This window comes from Panthera leo, chromosome E2 (genome assembly GCF_018350215.1).
Source record: "Panthera leo isolate Ple1 chromosome E2, P.leo_Ple1_pat1.1, whole genome shotgun sequence".
NCBI lineage: Eukaryota > Metazoa > Chordata > Mammalia > Carnivora > Felidae > Panthera > Panthera leo.
Window position 1 is genome coordinate 44,884,572 of NC_056693.1, and position 13,077 is coordinate 44,897,648.

Here is a 13,077-nt window from a genome sequence, read left to right on the forward strand (position 1 = left end):
AGACTGTCAGGCTTCTGACGGGTGGCTGAGTCCCTGTGCAGGGGTCACTGTTATAGCCATTGGGCACGGTTACTTCACTGCACCCTTTGGACGCCGTCAGCCTCTCCCTGCCAGGCCTGGGTTTCTGTGAGCAGCTCTTGTGGGGCTAGAACATGAACAGCTGTGGCTGCAGGTTGGGTGGGTTTTGGAAACCAGCTCTTGGGGACAGCGTCCGGGCAGTCATTCATTCGAGAAACATTTACTGAGTCCCATGATGATAGAGGGATGTCGTCATCTTGAGCGAATGGTCACACGAAGTCTTGCCACCCTTAAGGATTCACTTGGGACAGATCATCATGTTGCTGTGTCTCGATGCGTTTGGCGTGGAAATGACGTTGATCAAGAACTTGCCCTGATTGTGCCTCTTCTCAGGAGAGGCAGAGAGATGTTCAGAGTGGCTCCTCCCTGGAATTTATAGGTGAATTCATTGCCCCACCCCAGAGCCTTTTTTTTACCTAACCAGAGCAATGCTGTGCTTTGAGAAAATTATTGAAAAAAACTCTGCACATTGTGCAGACATCTCACAATAAATTCAAATAAGGCATGTTCGGATGGAAACTCTTCCCCTCGTCTTACCTCAGAAAGAACTGTTAAGTTTGCCATGGCCCTTCCATGTTACCTAGTGTGCATATGAAAATCAAATATACGTGTGATTTTTAAATATACCAAAGATGGGATCTTCTATATGTTGAGCAACTCACTTGTCTCATCCGGCAGGGTGTTAGGGAAACCTTTCCATGTTCGTCAACGTAGGTCTAAATGATTCTTTACTGTTAATATTCTGCAGTATGACTCCTGTAATACACCCATCTCCATCCTAAGGGTCATTATAGTTGTGGCCAGTGGTTTGCTCATGGCGGCAAAGCTTCAGCGAGTGCGCTTGGGCAGGTCTTGGCCACCCACGCTGTTCTTCAAGGAGGGGGCAGTCCTGCAAGTTGGATTGTTGATGATGTACCTTTATTTTTATTTAACATTTTTATATATGTATTTAATTATTTATTTATAAAGAATGTTTATTTTGAGAGAGAGCGAGTGAGCAGGGGAGGGGCAGAGAGAGACAGAGAGACAGAGAATCCCAAGCAGTCTCTGCACTTTCAACACAGGACTCGATCTCACAAACCATGAGATCACAACCTGAGCCGAAATCACGAGTTGGACGCTTAACCAACTGAGTCCCCCAGGTGCCCCGAAAAAAATTTTTTTTTAATTTTTTTTAACGTTTATTTTTGAGACAGAGAGAGACAGAGCATGAATGGGGGAGGGTCAGAGAGAGAGGGAGACACAGAATATGAAACAGGCTCCAGGTTCTGAGCAGTCAGCACAGAGCCCGACACGGGGCTCGAACTCACGGACAGTGAGATCGTGACCTGAGCTGAAGTCGGACGCTTAACCGACTGAGCCACTCAGGGGCCCCCCGAAAAATTTTTAAAAAGGTTTAAAATTCAAAGATACAAAGGGTCCACAGTGAAAGCCCCGCCCCTTACTTTTTTATTCCTCAGCCACCCTGATCACCTGCCAAAGGCCACTATTAATGCTAGTTTCTTTTGAATCCTTCCAGATAGAGTTTTAAACTCCCAACATAGTCTCCCCCATGCCCCTCAGAAAGGTTCTTGTTTTACTGGCCTTCACAGTGGGCAGGGTCCCTTGCCACCCCACTTTGTGGACTGCATTCTTGCCCCGCCCACCAGCTGCCCTTCCAGCTCTCTGTTCCCATTTCCCTCCCCTAACTCTGGGCAGCTGTCCTTTTACTTTTATACAATCAAATTTTTTTTTGATATTTACATTCTATTATTTAATCATAAGGAAATCATCTGTACTTTTTCTAAAGGTTTATTCAAAAAGCTGAAAAGCAACAAAAACCATCTATATTACCATGATTATACAAATAAATGTTGTTTGCTCCAGAGCTAAATAGTATAATATAACAAAACTGTTTCTTCCTCATACAGTCTTTCACCCTGGGGGGTTCTAATTACTTTTCTTTGCTTTTATTATATCCTCAATTATTAAAAAATGTTTATTTTTGGAAGAGAGAGCAGGGGAGGGGCAGAGAGAGAGGGAGACAGAGGATCTGAAGCAGGTTCCACAGCTGGAGCTGACAGCACAGAGCCCGACACAGGGCTCAAACTCAACTCTGACATCATGACCTGAGCCAAAGTTGGACGCTTAACCGAACCACCCAGGCACCCCTCATTTTTTTTCTTATTCTGAAGTGTTTCAAGGAGAATTAGATAGGCAGAGAGGCTCCCCTACTCCTATGCACTGTAATAAGTTCCTGATATAATTAGCCAAAACTGTAAGAATTTTTTGGAAGTGAAGCGCTGGTAGGATTTCCTTTGTCACCCAAGATCTCCAGTGATCTTTTGTCATCCTTTGTCACCCTTTGTCTTGTGATCCTTTGTCACCCAAGATTTCTGGTGAGTCTCCCAGGCGTCACTGGGACCTCACTGGATATGGGATCTCAGTTCTTGCTACCTTACTGGCCTTCTATATTGGGGATCTCATCACTCTAATAGATAAACCCTAAAGAGCTGTATGTCTCTACAAGAATGCCGACAGATAGCAAGCTCTCCTGCTTCTTCAGCCAAACTTGGCATCAACAAGGCTCTAGCCTCATCCTGGGAAGAAAATCGAGTTAATGCCCAAAGTTATTACCCCAGCTCATTTCCCTGTAGTCCTACCCTGTAAACCTAGTTTTCAATATCCTTTTGTTTATCAGGTCCTCTGAGTCGGAGGTTGGTTCAAGTACCACAGTCCAGTTCACTTTTCTATAGTCCATACTTTATGAATCAAGCATCAACAGACTCAGATCAGAGCATGTCACTTCTTTGGCACACTTTTATTATTTGTACCATTTGAACATCATGGACTCAGGGTCTAACTTGAATTCAGAGGGTCCTGATGACAGTAATTATTTTCTTATGATGCTTTTCAGTTTGGGCCCCTTCAATTTGACTCTGCCGTCACTCTTTTGGATATCTTTGATGGCCTATATGATAATCTGTTCCCAGCTTTAGTTCTGTTGCCCCAAACACATAATCACCTCTTCTAGGAGCCCTGCTTCTTTTGCGAGTAAAATCGTGTTAGAAACCACAGGGAGTTCCGTCAAGATGGCACAGTGAATTCATGACTTGGCCAACCTTTCTGTTCCAAACATATAATAAAGACACATAAAATATAAAAAGAGAAAGCCAAAAAGGCCCGTTCAAAAACAAGATAAAGATTTCCAAGGGTCGGAAATAGAACAAAATGCAAATGGAACAAGATTGCAAGTGGGTGTGCCACGCCCAGGGCCTGGCAGTGGTGGCTGGGAGTGAGCCTCGGTGGGGTAAAGGGGTCTAAGTAAGCTCCAGTACAGACAGGGCTTGGGCACCGGCCCACTGCTCCCTCCTGTTTCATGCAAGCAGGCCAACCAGCAAACTGCAAAAAACCGGACTGCCTGTGCTCTGCACCTGGCTGTGGCTTTGAAAAACACGGAGGCAGAAACTCATCCAGACAAACCATCCCTGGATCTGGCCTGGATCTGTGATACTCCTAGGTCACCCCAGGCCGGGGCCCAAACTGCCACTCAAAAGATAAGGTTCTAAAATGGATGTCCCAACAGGGCAGGTGGAGACAGCTACAAAACTGTTAGGAAACGGCACAGAGTGAGAAAACAACTCCTTCCTTAAACTCGGTGGCTCTCCATATTTCAGAAGAAAACACTCCGGGGTGGTCTCTTGCCTGCTGGTCTTTGCTGTAAGAGGATTAGGTGGCAAGCGGACCTTTTCAGTGGGACCTGAATGTCGCTGTTCACGTTTTTTTCTCTGGGGTGACCATTTTCTCCAGAGATGAATCCTCTATTCCCTGCCTGAGGGGAAGGATGTACCTGAGTTGGAGTACCTGCCCATGGGCTTCTTGGGAGTAAGGAGAAGGAAGGAACCTAGGTTCTTAGAGTCCCGGCCACTGACTTGACCTTTTCTTTCTTCAGCCCTGCACCTCCCCCCTCAGCCTGGTCTGCAGCTGGCAGAGGGGCGGTAGTTAGGCTCTGTGGCTGGGGCCGGGGTGCTGGTCGGGGGGACCTGGGTGCCCCACCCTTCCAAACAGAAACTAATTTTAATTACTCCGGTTGTCAGCTCTCTTCCTGCCCTCCTGCTGCCCCAGGTACTGAGTCTCTCGGGGGGCTCACTCATTTCTCCCCTGCATCTCCCTCTGCAGTGTTTTAGGGTAAGGCTTCTGCATGGCCAGTTAGACGCCTCCACCTGCTTTCCACCTTTTAACACTGTGTTGAACATCACTGAAGTGGAGTAAGACTTCTATAAAGCTTTCTTTGCTGTCATTTTAGCTAGGCTGGAGAGGGCTAACACATGGTTCATCTGCCATCTCCATTAACTTCCTTTCCTTCGATAGATCTCCCGGGGCAGTGGGTGTGAGGAGGGGGCAGCTTGCAACTGGCCATTTTTCCATAGGGGTCCCAAAGGGGACTTGACTTTCACCTAATCTGCCCGTGTTTACTCCTGTGGCACTAACTCCAACCTCTTTCGGGTCCGAGTCTTTCCCGGCTCACCAGAACTCTCCTTGGCTAAACTCCTTCCACACTAATCTTGGCTGGGGATCCTGCCGCTGGCCACTTCTGCTTTCCGCCTAAAAATTTGTTGAATTCTCTTTTCTACCTCTCAGGTGCTCTCTCTCAAATTGGGCCAAGTGGCCAGGGAAAAGTGGGAGATCTTTTACATTCATTCACCATCATTTTAATGGAGTCTTGGCTGGGAGCAAAGATAAATTCATGTCATTATTGAAGTTTTGCTAATTGGCCATGATTAAGCCCATCATGCCTCACTTCTCTCAGAGCTCTGATTTAGTTCATCGGGGTTTGCTTTGCTTTGTTTTGCTTTTCTCTCTCCAAAGCCAATAGATAGTCCTGTTTATAAACATGAGAATGTTTTATTTCTGCATTTTTTATTAATATTATCTTCATTCTAACACATTAATTAGGCACTGAAATTTTAAAAAAGGAAAACCCACAGTAGCCTGTTGTGAATTACTCTGGTGAATCCTCGTTCATTATCAGTGGAAGGCTCACTTCTTAGGTGGCCCCCTTATGACTCCCTCCCAATGTTCACATGCTAGTGGGCTAATAATCCCTCCACTTGAGTGGTGCTAGGCTTGTGATTTGCTTCTTACCAATGGCACATGGCAAAGGTGATGGGTGTCCCTTCTGTGACTGAATTACAAAGGATTGTGACCTCCTCCTTGCTAGTTGGTTCTCCACTGCCCTCTCTGCTTGTGCGCTTTGACGAAGTAAGTTTTTGTGTTGGAGACGCCCATGTGGCAAAGGACTAAGGGCAGATCCGTGTCAATAGCCAGCAAGAGACTGAGATCCTCAGTCCAGTAGCCCATGAGGAATTGAATCCTGCCAATAACCACATGTGCATGGAACCTTCAGATGACTGCAGCCTGGCTGATAGCATGATTATCACCTGTGAGCATCCTGGAGCAGAGAACCCAGCCAGGCTGTGCTGGGGCTCCTGACCTGCAGGAACCGTGAGATCATAGTGTGTGTTGTTCTAGCTGCTGAATCTTAGGGCGATTCATTACACAGCAAGAGCTAACTAATATACCGTTCCTAGGTCAGATTAAGTGTCCTTGGATTAGAGTCTCTTCCGTGTCCTGGATCCTGGATGTGGCTATGATTTTTAGTAAATGAAAGAGCCAGAGCATGGAGATTATTATCTGTAGATGAAAAACATCACACTAACCAGGAATATAGGCAGGAAGGTACCATTACTGCTCTTCTTCCTGTACTTGGGGAAAGCAAATACTGGGAAGGGGAGTAATTTCAGTCCCTGCCCCCCGTCCACAGCCTGACATCATTTGCCCAGCAGCACTGATGGGCTCAGAGACCTTGCGTCTGGCCCAGCCTGTGACTAGCACGCTGCCTAGGGATGTCATTAGTGTTTATCTGGGCCTCTGGCCAAACCCAATTGGCCAGAGTCATGTCCAGTCTCTCAAGGACAATTTTGGGTCTGTTTCCTTTGTAATTACAGGGTGAGCAGCAAGATAGGTGGTACCATTACAGCAGTGAACTAGCCTGAAGGATGGCCTCTGCAGCTCCAGGGCTCCCGCTGACATCGGCCCAAGGGGCACATCTCCCTCAATAGTGGCCTTTTGCATGAGCATCTGGGCCCTGCTGGGCCGTCCATGTGGACGCATTGTTTGTTCTGGGAGGGAATTCATTTCACCCTTGAACTTTTGGATTCTATAGTCATGATTGTTTGCCAACTCCTTGGAATTGTTTCACACTGGCTAAAATATAGGGTATACGGGTGGGGAGAAGCAGCTCATGCATTGAACTTTGACTTTTATCCTGTCCCTGCTCTCCCACAGGGCACGCACCCGGGGTGCATCAGCTGTCTGCCGTGGGGCATGGGAAGCCCCTTGATAGGTATTTTTTCCAGCTTTATTGATACATGATTGGCATGGAATATTGTGTAAGTTCAAAGTGTACAAGATGATGATTTGATACATGTATGTATTGCAAAATGAGTACCACAATAAGGTTAGTTAACACATCCATCACCTCACATAATTACCATTTTGTTGTTGTCATTGAGAACATTTAAGGCTGTGTTGTGATGAGAACACTTAAGATCTCCTCTCGTAGCAACTTTCAAGTATACAATACAGTATTATTAACTATAGTCGCCATGCTGTACCCTGGATAAATAGGATAGAGAATAGTGTGGGCAATCGGGACAGGGGAGAAAGGATCTAGTTTAGACTGGACCTTAGGGAGAGCATTTCAAAACAGGAGTTTTGGCCTGGAGACCTGGAAACTAGGAAGGAGCCAGTCAAGCAAAGAGCTACATCTGGGGTTGGGCCCATCAGGCACAGTGGCCTGATTTGGGAGACTGGCATGTTCCAGAAATGGGTAGAGAGCTGGTGTGGCTGAGCACTGATAGAGGGTAAGTAGGAATGGTGTGAATGAGATTGGCAGGTCAGGGTGAATCTCAACATGTTTCTCCTCTATTGCCAAGGGGAGGGGGGAGGGAGATGCAGAAGCGGCTTTATGATGCTTGTACTCACATCTCCTCATTGTCTGGGCTGCCCTGTGGGTGTCTCTAGCAGCAAAAGGGATGGGAAGTATTATTTGTGGTAGGTATTATTTGTGGAATATGAACTAGGATTTGAGGACCACAGAGTATTATCTTTGTTACAAGCAATGAAAAGCTATGAAGGGTATGTGTCTATCCATAAAACAATGAAGACATGTCTTATCTTTAAAATATTTTGAATTTTAAAAGGGGAGGGAAGAATGAGATCAAAAAGAAAATATCATAAATGTAAATTTAAATGCATGCACATACAAAATTATACTGTAGATTCTTCCAGGACTCATCCATATCTAAGGACATTTACTAAACACATTTAAGCATCTATCACTTGTGTATGTGTGTGGGGGGGGGGCGGTTAAAATTATAATGGAAATCACAAGAAAGGTAAAAAAAGTTCAAGCAAGAGGGGTCTTAAAAGTGATGATAATGATGATGATGATGATGATAGTCATGAGCTGAGGAGTGAGATTCATGCAATCCTCTCCATCAGAGATTCATCTTCCAGGCATGAAGATGTGTTGTGAGGATAAAATGTTGTTTTGTGAGGATAAAATGTTCTGTTGTGAGGATAAAATATGGAAAAGGAAGGTGAGAAAGTATGCAGAAATTGCAGGTAAGCAACCCCATCAACAGAGATGAATGTCTGAACAGGGGCAGAGAAATGCAGAGGGCAGCCGTCACATGCAGTCCCCGTGGTAGGACCAGCAGGTGGATGGCCAGCATGCAGAGGCTGGCCAGTATGACTCCTAAATTCTGGGTTAGTGGGTGACTTGCCAGATATGGCATGAAGAAGAGGAATGAGTACTGGAATTAGAAGCATCATATAGATCAAGACTTTAAAAAATTTGTAAATGATAGGTTAAGTAAGATGAAGCTTTAGAGGAAACTGAGTAAAAGGAGCTCCGGGGTCCCAGAGAAGCAGGACTGGTACCAGGAGAGAAACCTTCAGAGGTCAGGTCAAGAGAGGTCAGGGCTGTCAGGGGTCAACTGGATGGGCAAAATGGAAGCCACTGGTGACTTTGGTGCAGGCTGTTAGTGGTCTGGTGGGGACAAAAGATGGACTGCATAAGAATTTTTAAAAAATGCCCAGAAGATAAAGAAGAGAAGGCAGCAAACATAAATGGCTATTTGCTGAAATTAACCAGGACAGAGGGTGTGTGTGTGCGTGTGTGTGCGTGTGCGTGTGTGTGTGTGTGTGTGTGTGTGTTGTGTGTATGTGAGAAATGGGAGAAAATTGAGTGTTTATATGCTGAGGGGTATGAGTAGGGATAAAGCCAGGGTTGAAAATCTAGAAAGAAGGGATAATAGATCACGTAAGGACCTAAGTTGGTTTATTTTGGTTAAAAGAGTAGCCACACTATGTTATTAGTGATCAGACTTTAGCTGTAGTGTGTCGATAGAGGTTGACATGGGAGCTAATCTGCGAAGGGAGACACTTTGTAGAGTGGGATAGACGTGGGTAGGAGAAGAGGTCTTGAGCTGGGAAGGGACTTCTTAAATAGGATCCACAGAATGCCACCTATAGGCAAGAAATGGATAGATTTGTCTATATCAAAATAAAGGTTCTCTCACTTCCATGTGTACAGGAACCACTTGGAGGGCACCTTAAAAACAGATTCCCAGAGACAATAATGCAGTAGGTAAATTTTATAAATTTACATTGAAATAAATTATTCTCTATAAAGGTCATACTCAAAATACGTCTTATCCTAATTACCTTAGTGCATTTTACTTTCATGTGTGTTATTTTTGTCTGTTGTATCTGTACTTAGGTAATATTCTGTAATACTGTGCTACCATGCATCCCTCCCCAACTAACGTTGGTGTCTTGCAATCAAGCCATGGTGAGAATATTTACACCAGGGAAGTGGGCAAGAGGCCACAAATCAAACTACATCTCTCCCCCCTCGCTGCTCCCCTTTTGGAGGACTACTCGTTTCACATTTACCAGCACACTAGTGAATACGGTCTTTAAAGAAATCAGGAGTGGTATCAGCAGCGAGGAAAATCAAAGCATGAGCTATCTGAAGGGCAGAGAGAAAACTTTGTTTATTCATTGCCCTAGGAGTACTGTGGGTGGAGAACAGCAAGGGTGGAGGTATGGCAACCTGACCCAATCTTTTTGCACCCGTACACTCTCCACATTCCTTTGAAATCTTGTCTGGATAGTTGCAGCAAAAAGCAAAAGTGATGGGAAGCGAGTCTAGGGAAGGCTCCCAATTCTGTGCTGAACTAGCAAGCAAAGGATTCTCTCGCCAAGAGGTGAACCTAGTCAATGGTGCCCTCTAGTGTCAAAGAACAGATTGGCTCCGAAGAGGAAAACAGAAAGATTTCTCGTGATTTAGGCCCTGGAAACATTAACTTGCCTGGTCTTCCCTTCCTTTCTTTTCCTCTATTTTCTTTTTTTTTTTTTTAATGTTTATTTATTTTTGAGACAGAGAGAGACAGAGCATGAATGGGGGAGGGCCAGAGAGAGGGAGACACAGAATCTGAAACAGGCTCCGGGCTCTGAGCTGTCAGCACAGGGGCCCGATGCGGGGCTTGAACTCACGGACCGCGAGATCATGACCTGAGCCGAAGTCAGCGCTCAACCGACTGAGCCACCCAGGCGCCCCATCTTTTCCTCTATTTTCTTTCCCCACTTACATTTCTCTGCCATCTGAGTCACTTTATACCACTCCCCCAACAAAAATATCTATTATTTTTTGAAAGATCTGAACTCTGTGTTGCTCCCAGGCAAACATTGATAATACAGAGTTGAATAGCATAAAGATATGCAAATCGGTACTTGCTTATCTTATATATAATAATTTGGAATGAATTTGTTTAGAAAAGCTGTGGCTCACATAAATCAAATGTTTCCTTGCTTTTGAAGCATGCCCCAACTAATTTCATTTCTGGGGACGGGGCAGATGAAATCGTTTTCTTAGTGTGTTATAGTTTAACAACCCTAACTTATTCTTAAGTCTTATTATTATTATTATTTTATAAAGCTTCACCCACTGTGGGGCTTGAATTCACGATCCTGAGATCAAGAGTTGCACACTTTACCAGCTACCAGACAGGTGCTCTGTTCCAAGTCTTACTTATGCTGTGCAGATATTTTTGTAAGGAAATGGTAGAAGAAATATCCTGCTCATAATTTCCTGGTGAGTAGAGTATCTCATTCTTTTATGAGGGCCTGTGTTCTGTCTTTTGTTTGAAGTGAAAGCAGTTGTACATGGCTGTGTTCTCATAGTTGCAGGGTCCTCCAGAAATTGGAGTGTGATTCTGAGGTTGCTGTTTTCCTGCTGGAAAGGTTTACTTTGCATCTAGCACTTTGGAGACATAATATGGTAGCTCCTCAACAGGATTACTTTTCTTTTGTCCCTTTAGTGATTGGTGGGCTGGGCAGAATTAACATTGAATTCATTGGCCCAAAGTTGTTCCATTCTGATAGTTTCCATCTTTACATTGAGGACAACTAACTTCTGGGGTGCATGGGTGGCTCAGTCAGTGGACTAACTTCGGTGTCCGACTTTGGCTCAGGTCACGATCTCATGGTTCAGGAGGTCTAGCCCACATCGGGCTCTGTGCTGACAGCTCGGAGCCTGGAGCCTGCTTCGAATTCTGTGTCTCCCTCTCTCTCGGCCCCTTCCCCGCTTGCGCTTTCACTCTCTCTCACTAAAAAATGAATAAACATTAAAAAGACAAAAGGATAACTAACTTCTAAGTTCAGGGATATTTCAGATGTTATTTATCACACAAAATCAGTCAGTCTGCAGCGTTCGTTCAAAGTGGAAGTGAAAGTACTGTTAACAACTATGGATGCAGGATCCAGACTTTGGATCAGACCTGTTCCAGGACATACTTTTTTAGTAATTTTAAAAATGGAGGTAGTTGAGAAATCTGATCTTGAGAAGGCCACGCTATACAAACACAAGGCTTTATTCCAGGTGAGGGTCATGGGTTTTGTAGTCATTTCAGCTGCTATCTGTATAAGCAAGACTCCATCAATAACCTTATGAGGGTCACTCTTTTATATAGGATGTCAATTTTGCCTTAGAAAATGAGCCTAAGTGACTCTAGAGGCTACAAACTGTTTTTGGTAGAAATAGAGGATCCTGTTAGAATGGTAGAAGTTAATTGAGGGCACCTGGCTGGCTCAGTTGGTAGAGCATGGGACTCGATCTCAGGGTTGTGAGTTCAAGCCCCATGTTGGGTGTAGAGATTACTAAAAAAGAAAAGAAAAGAAAGAGTTAATTCTGCCCATTTGTGGGCCAAAGTATTAAATACATTAAGGAACAAGTATTAAATACAACAAGGAATGAGGCCTGGGTATTTCCATGGTCTTAGATGTTCAACAAACTTTCCAATTTATGAAATGGTGACAAAGTTAAAAGCCTGTGGCATTGTGTTGTTACAAGACCCTGGAAAGCTTTTTGAGTACAGATTATACTACTTATCTGGGCTGAATCCTGTGTGGTCTTTAACTGCCCCCTGAACCTTACATAAGCAACACACTCTTTGGGATGACCTCTTCATTCCCCAGCTAGTCTCAGAAACATACTGGCTCGTTCCTGCCCATTTGCCAGGCAAAGTTAATGTTCCAGGTTCCTCAATTCTGTTTGAAACCTGGTAACCAAATCTCAAAAGCTTCTTCACCACTCGTGTGGTTTGAAATATATCTCAGGCTTTGACTGTTATTTCAAATTTCTTTTATTCGGTTAAGGTACAACAACCCTGACTTTTGCCTGCTGAAATAGACAAGCAAAGTTGGTTCTCCATAGTTCTTTCCTTGACCATCCGTTTTGTCTCCGAATCTTAATGAACCTTGAAGTCAGCCCTTACGTGGGTATGCTTCTATTAAGTAGAATAAAAGTTTATCTACATATTATACTGTCAACTCCTGATTTCTACTAATTAGCTCTTTGTTAAAAATTTTTCTTTTTTACACTTACTTTTGAGAAACAGAGTGAGACAAAGCGTGAGCAGAGGAGGGGCAGAGAGAGAAGGAGTCACAGAATCTGAAGCAGGCTCCAGGCTCTGAGCAAGCGGTCAGCACAGAGCCTGTTGCGGGGCTCAAACCCACGAACTGTGAGATCATGACCTGAGCCGAAGTCGGATGCTCAACCGACTGAGCCACCCAGGCGCCCCATAGCTCTTTAGAATAAAGATGGAGGTTTCTGGTAACTTTTTGAGACATTAGAACACCGGAAAGTGGTTTCTGAGATTCAGTTGACTTAGTTTTAGTGCCATTTTATTATATTCTTAAATCTTTGAACATTGGCAGTCCATTTAGCACATTAGAGAACCCCTAAGTTCTAAGTGCTTAAGAAAGGAAATTAATATGACAGGACCTACTGTAGGTCTAATGATTAAGTACCTTATTTGTTCTGAGCCCTGAGCACTTGTTTTGGGGAAACTGTTCCATCCTCAGTAACCTCCCCCACTAATCTTGTGGTCTAATGTACCTGCACCTACCGCAGTAACCATGCCCCTTATGAAGAACTGCTCTAGGGACTTCACAGATGACAAACCTGAGGCACAAACTAGGACACAGGTCTTCTGGGCTGTTGAGAGCTCTTCACACCATCAGGATGTTTTTAAACAAATGAGACTCTCTTTCATGAAAGATTCCAAGTCTTAAATAACTTAATAAAAAATTTTTTTTGAGGTTTATTCATTTTTGAGACAGAAAACAAGCAGGGGAGGGGCAGAGAGAGAGGAAGACACAGAATTGAAGCAGGCTCCAGACTCGGAGCTGTCAGCACAGAGTCCAACACCGGGCTTGAACCCAGGAACCACGAGATCATGACCTAAGCTGAGGTCGGATGCTCAAATGTTTGAGCCACCCAGGAGCCCCTAAAATAACTCTTTAAGGCAACTTCAATGAAAAAGGAAGTCTTGGCTGCTTGTGAGAACAACTGCCACTCCCGGAATCAAAAACGACTAGAACACAGAC